Source organism: Pecten maximus, chromosome 15, assembly GCF_902652985.1.
Source record: "Pecten maximus chromosome 15, xPecMax1.1, whole genome shotgun sequence".
In the NCBI taxonomy this organism is placed as follows: Eukaryota; Metazoa; Mollusca; class Bivalvia; order Pectinida; family Pectinidae; genus Pecten; species Pecten maximus.
Genome location: NC_047029.1, coordinates 33326052 through 33333107, shown reverse-complemented (window position 1 = coordinate 33333107; position 7056 = coordinate 33326052). Strand labels below are relative to the sequence as shown.

The window sequence follows — 7056 nt, the reverse complement described above, 5'->3', positions numbered from 1 at the left end:
CCCTTTTTCAGGTTAATATTGTTTGATTCTCTCTAACCACACTCACCCTTATTCAGGTTAATATTGTTTGATTCTCTCTAACCACACTCACCCTTATTCAGATTAATATTGTTTCTCTCTAACCACACTCACCCTTATTCAGGTTAATATTGTTTCTCTCTAACCACACTCACCGTTATTCAGGTTGATATTTTTTCTCTCTAACCACACTCACCGTTATTCAGGTTGATATTTTTTCTCTCTAACCACACTCACCCTTATTCAGGTTGATATTTTTTCTCTCTAACCATGCCCACCGTTATTCAGGTTAATATTGTTTGATTCTCTCTAACCACACCCACCTTTATTCAGGTTAATATTGTTTGATTCTTTCTAACCACACTCACCCTTATTCAGGTTAATATTGTTTGATTCTCTCTAACCACACTCACCCTTATTCAGGTTAATATTGTTTGATTCTCTCTAACCACACTCACCCTTATTCAGGTTAATATTGTTTGGTTCTCTCTAACCACGCCCACCCTTATTCAGGTTAATATTGTTTGATTCTCTCTAACCACACCCACCCTTATTCAGGTTAATATTGTTTGATTCTCTCTAACCACACCCACCCTTATTCGGGTTAATATTGTTTGATTCTCTCTAACCTCGCCCACCCTTATTCAGGTTAATATTGTTTGGTTCTCTCTAACCATGCCCACCGTTATTCAGGTTAATATTGTTTGATTCTCTCTAACCACACCCCACCCTTATTCAGGTTAATATTGTTTGATTCTCTCTAACCACAACCCACCCTTATTCAGGTTAATATTGTTTGGTTCTCTCTAACCACGCCCACCCTTATTCAGGTTAATATTGTTTGTTTCTCTCTAACCACGCCCACCCTTTTTCAGGTTAATATTGTTTGATTCTCTCTAACCACACTCACCCTTATTCAGGTTAATATTGTTTGATTCTCTCTAACCACACTCACCCTTATTCAGATTAATATTGTTTCTCTCTAACCACACTCACCCTTATTCAGGTTAATATTGTTTCTCTCTAACCACACTCACCGTTATTCAGGTTGATATTTTTTCTCTCTAACCACACTCACCGTTATTCAGGTTGATATTTTTTCTCTCTAACCACACTCACCCTTATTCAGGTTGATATTTTTTCTCTCTAACCATGCCCACCGTTATTCAGGTTAATATTGTTTGATTCTCTCTAACCACACCCACCTTTATTCAGGTTAATATTGTTTGATTCTTTCTAACCACACTCACCCTTATTCAGGTTAATATTGTTTGATTCTCTCTAACCACACTCACCCTTATTCAGGTTAATATTGTTTGATTCTCTCTAACCACACTCACCCTTATTCAGGTTAATATTGTTTGGTTCTCTCTAACCATGCCCACCCTTATTCAGGTTAATATTGTTTGATTCTCTCTAACCACACCCACCCTTATTCAGGTTAATATTGTTTGATTCTCTCTAACCACACCCACCCTTATTCGGGTTAATATTGTTTGATTCTCTCTAACCTCGCCCACCCTTATTCAGGTTAATATTGTTTGGTTCTCTCTAACCATGCCCACCGTTATTCAGGTTAATATTGTTTGATTCTCTCTAACCACACCCCACCCTTATTCAGGTTAATATTGTTTGATTCTCTCTAACCACAACCCACCCTTATTCAGGTTAATATTGTTTGGTTCTCTCTAACCACGCCCACCCTTATTCAGGTTAATATTGTTTGATTCTCTCTAACCACGCCCACCCTTATTCAGGTAAATATTGTTTGATTCTCTCTTAGCACACTCACCCTTATTCAGGTTAATATTGTTTCTCTCTAACCAAGGCTCACCCTTATTCTGGTTAATATTGTTTCTCTCTAACCACACCCACCCTTATTCAGGTTAATATTGTTTCTCTCTAACCACGCCCACCCTTATTCAGGTTAATATTGTTTGATTCTCTCTAACCGCACCCACCCTTATTCAGGTTAGTATTGTTTCTCTCTAACCACGCCCACCCTCATTCAGGTTAATATTGTTTGATTCTCTCTAACCACGCCTCACCCTTATTCTGGTTAATATTGTTTCTCTCTAACCACGCCCACCCTCATTCAGGTTAATATTGTTTGATTCTCTCTAACCACGCCTCACCCTTATTCTGGTTAATATTGTTTCTCTCTAACCACGCCCACCCTCATTCAGGTTAATATTGTTTGATTCTCTCTAACCACACCTACCCTCATTCAGGTTAATATTGTTTGATTCTCTCTAACCACGCCCACCCTTATGCGGGTTAATAATAATCGATTCTCTCTAACCACACTCGCCCTTATTCAGGTTAATATTGTTTCTCTCTAACCACGCCCACCCTTATTCAGGTTAATATTGTTTCTCTCTAACCACACCCACCCTTATTCAGGTTAATATTGTTTCTCTCTAACCACGCCTCACCCTTATTCAGGTTAATATTGTTTGATTCTCTCTAACCACACCTACCCTCATTCAGGTTAATATTGTTTGATTCTCTCTAACCACGCCCACCCTTATGCGGGTTAATAATAATCGATTCTCTCTAACCACACTCGCCCTTATTCAGGTTAATATTGTTTGATTCTCTCTAACCACGCCCACCCTTATTCGGGTTAATATTGTTTGATTCTCTCTAACCACGCCCACTCTTATTCAGGTTAATATTGTTTCTCTCTAACCACACCCACCCTTATTCAGGTTAATATTGTTTCTCTCTAACCACACTCACCCTTATTCAGGTTAATATTGTTTGATTCTCTCTAACCACACTCACCCTTATTCAGGTTAATATTGATTCTCTCTAACCACACCCACCCTTATTCAGGTTAATATTGATTCTCTCTAACCACGCCCACCCTTATTCAGGTTAATATTGTTTCTCTCTAACCACACTCACCCTTATTCAGGTTAATATTGTTTCTCTCTAACCACACCCCACCCTTATTCAGGTTAATATTGTTTCTCTCTAACCACACTCACCCTTATTCAGGTTAATAATGTTTGATTCGCTCTATAACCACACCCACCCTTATTCAGGTTAATATTGTTTCTCTCTAACCACGTCCACCCTCATTCAGGTTAATATTGTTTCTCTCTAACCACACCCACCCTTATTCAGGTTAATATTGTTTCTCTCTAACCACGCCTCACCCTTATTCAGGTTAATATTGTTTGATTCTCTCTAACCACACCTACCCTCATTCAGGTTAATATTGTTTGATTCTCTCTAACCACGCCCACCCTTATGCGGGTTAATAATGATCGATTCTCTCTAACCACACTCGCCCTTATTCAGGTTAATGTTGTTTCTCTCTAACCACGCCCACTCTTATTCAGGTTAATATTGTTTCTCTCTAACCACACCCACCCTTATTCAGGTTAATATTGTTTCTCTCTAACCACACTCACCCTTATTCAGGTTAATATTGTTTGATTCTCTCTAACCACACTCACCCTTATTCAGGTTAATATTGATTCTCTCTAACCACACCCACCCTTATTCAGGTTAATATTGATTCTCTCTAACCACGCCCACCCTTATTCAGGTTAATATTGTTTCTCTCTAACCACACTCACCCTTATTCAGGTTAATATTGTTTCTCTCTAACCACACCCCACCCTTATTCAGGTTAATATTGTTTCTCTCTAACCACACTCACCCTTATTCAGGTTAATAATGTTTGATTCGCTCTATAACCACACCCACCCTTATTCAGGTTAATATTGTTTCTCTCTAACCACGTCCACCCTCATTCAGGTTAATATTGTTTGATTCTCTCTAACCACGCCTCACCCTTATTCAGGTTAATATTGATTCTCTCTAACCACACCCACCCTCATTCAGGTTAATATTGTTTGATTCTCTCAAACCACACTCGCCCTTATTCAGGTTAATATTGTTTCTCTCTAACCACACTCACCCTTATTCAGGTTAATATTGTTTCTCTCTAACCAGGCCTCACCCTTATTCAGGTTAATATTGTTTCTCTCTAACCACGCCTCACCCTTATTCAGGTTAATATTGTTTAATTCTCTCTAACCACGCCTCACCCTTATTCAGGTTAATATTGTTTCTCTCTAACCACACCCACCCTTATTCAGGTTAATAATGTTTCTCTCTAACCACGCCCACCCTTATTCAGGTTAATATTGTTTCTCTCTAACCACACCCACCCTTATTCAGGTTAATATTGTTTCTCTCTAACCACGCCTCACCCTTATTCAGGTTAGGAGGATCAGTGACTAATTGAAACATTCCATAGGGTCTTTATCTCGTCTGCCAATGTAAACTTCAGTTTGATGCTTCATAAATGTATGTTAATGAAAACAGATTTTTTTTCCACTGGGATTTCACATGGAAAGTTTTCACTGTAATATTTTAATGAGCAAACTCCTGTTGTGTTTTGGTTAGTATACAGAACACTTGTTAGGTCAATTTTTGACACAATTCATCAGGTCTATTACATTAACTCTAAAATCAATTCACTTCATAACATTTCATTCCTTCGAAGTGTGTAAAATCAAATTGGGTGATATTAATATTTCATATCTTATGAATCCTGATGTTTGTGAACAATTAGATAATGTAATGAAACATATACATATATGTAGATTTCCATCAATACAAATGTTAATTATTTCTCTATGTTATTGGGAAGATACGCTGTAAGCATCTGTTGAAATACATTCCTTATCAGAACAGTTTTTGAGAAAAACATTCCTTATATTCTATATACAGATTGTAGATGGTTGGCAATTAAAACAGATATATATTCCTAATCATGAGGGTTTTGTGAAATATGTTCATGATCATGAGGGCTTGGTGAAATTTATTCCTAAACATGATGTTTGATGAAATATATTCCTAATTGTATTTTTTTGGTGAAATGCATTACTAATTAGGACAGTTAGATTAATACACTCCTAAGGGTGGTGATGTGTCTGGTTTGAACATAAATTACATGTTGTTCAGTTGTTGTATGATTGCAGATAAGTTCTCTCCAACATTTACAAAAAATCTGCATTCAATACAAGGTAATTGAATAAGTGATATTCATGTAAATCTTTCAAATAAACATTTCCTGTAGGCACTCGTAATATTTGTTCAGAACATTCCAAGTTTAGGCTACTACATTTATGTCATAATGTTAATGTTCTAAATTATCACGACTACATTGGGGATACAGTAGTTGTCAAGTTTATTTTCTAGTCGTTAGAAAATAACTAATGTCTTAATTATATTGTTTATAATTTTGATTTATAAGTGCGAACTAATTTGAATATAAAATAAAAAAAGATATATGTTTGATATTTGTTAAGTATTTTATGTACACATATTGTGTGAAGTTTCATTAGAAGTATGTGAGTGATACAGGCCCTTTGGGTCTATTGTGTACACAGATTACGTTAATTAATTGGTATCGTAATCGGGGCAGGGATGAGTTTATAAGTATGGCTACTGTATCTCACTGTTCACATATGTATATACTACATGTGTAGTTGTGGTCTTTGAAGGATTGCCTCCCCAGTCTAGTGTTAAAATTCCTATCAACAGCCATGGTCATTAAAGGATTACCTCCTAAGTCTATTGTTAAAATTCCATCAACAGCCATGGTCATTAAAGGATTACCTCCCAAGTCTAGTGTTAAAATTCCATCAACAGCTATGGTCATTAAAGGATTACCTCCCAAGTCTATTGTTAAAATTCCTATCAACAGCCATGGTCATTAAAGGATTACCTCCCAAGTCTATTGTTAAAATTCCTATCAACAGCCATGGTCATTAAAGGATTACCTCCCAAGTCTAGTGTTAAAATTCCTATCAACAGCCATGGTCATTAAAGGATTACCTCCCAAGTCTAGTGTTAAAATTCCCATCAACAGCCATGGTCATTAAAGGATTACCTCCCAAGTCTAGTGTTAAAATTCCCATCAACAGCCATGGTCATTAAAGGATTACCTCCCAAGTCTATTGTTAAAATTCCTATCAACAGCTATGGTCATTAAAGGATTAATTACCTCCCATGTCTATTGCTAAAATTCCTATCAACAGCCATGGTCATTAAAGGATTACCTCCCTAGTCTATTGTTAAATTCCCATCAACAGCCATGGTCATTAAAGGATTACCTCCCATGTCTATTGTTAAAATTCCTATCAACAGCCATGGTCATTAAAGGATTACCTCCCAAGTCTATTGTTAAAATTCCTATCAACAGCTATGGTCATTAAAGGATTAATTACCTCCCATGTCTATTGCTAAAATTCCTATCAACAGCCATGGTCATTAAAGGATTACCTCCCAAGTCTATTGTTAAAATTCCTATCAACAGCCATGGTCATTAAAGGATTACCTCCCAAGTCTAGTGTTAAAATTCCATCAACAGCTATGGTCATTAAAGGATTACCTTCCAAGTCTATTGTTAAAATTCCTATCAACAGCCATGGTCATTAAAGGATTACCTCCCAAGTCTATTGTTAAAATTCCCATCAACAGCCATGGTCATTAAAGGATTACCTCCCAAGTCTATTGTTAAAATTCCCATCAACAGCTATGGTCATTAAAGGATTACCTCCCAAGTCTAGTGTTAAAATTCCTATCAACAGCCATGGTCATTAAAGGATTACCTCCCAAGTCTATTGTTAAAATTCCTATCAACAGCTATGGTCATTAAAGGATTACCTTCCAAGTCTATTGTTAAAATTCCTATCAACAGCCATGGTCATTAAAGGATCACCTCCCAAGTCTAGTGTTAAAATTCCTATCAACAGCCATGGTCATTAAAGGATTACCTCCCAAGTCTAGTGTTAAAATTCCTATCAACAGCTATGGTCATTAAAGGATTACCTTCCAAGTCTATTGTTAAAATTCCTATCAACAGCCATGGTCATTAAAGGATCACCTCCCAAGTCTAGTGTTAAAATTCCTATCAACAGCCATGGTCATTAAAGGATTACCTCCCAAGTCTAGTGTTAAAATTCCCATCAACAGCTATGGTCATTAAAGGATTACCTTCCAAGTCTATTG

At 36.8% G+C, this 7056-nt stretch overlaps 1 long non-coding RNA gene across 3 annotated transcripts; it reads left to right on the top strand.

Moving 5' to 3' along the window:
- Positions 1-2762: 2762 nt before the first annotated feature.
- On the top strand, positions 2763-5338 carry LOC117343743. Of its 3 annotated transcripts, XR_004536076.1 has the most exons (3): positions 2763-2897; positions 2981-3021; positions 3151-5338. It is a non-coding gene; the product is annotated as an uncharacterized LOC117343743 (long non-coding RNA). The 3 variants fall into 3 exon arrangements; XR_004536075.1 differs by lacking the exon at positions 2763-2897 and having other exon boundaries at positions 2920-3021; XR_004536074.1 differs by lacking the exon at positions 2763-2897 and having other exon boundaries at positions 2920-3021; positions 3069-5338.
- Positions 5339-7056: the final 1718 nt, after the last annotated feature.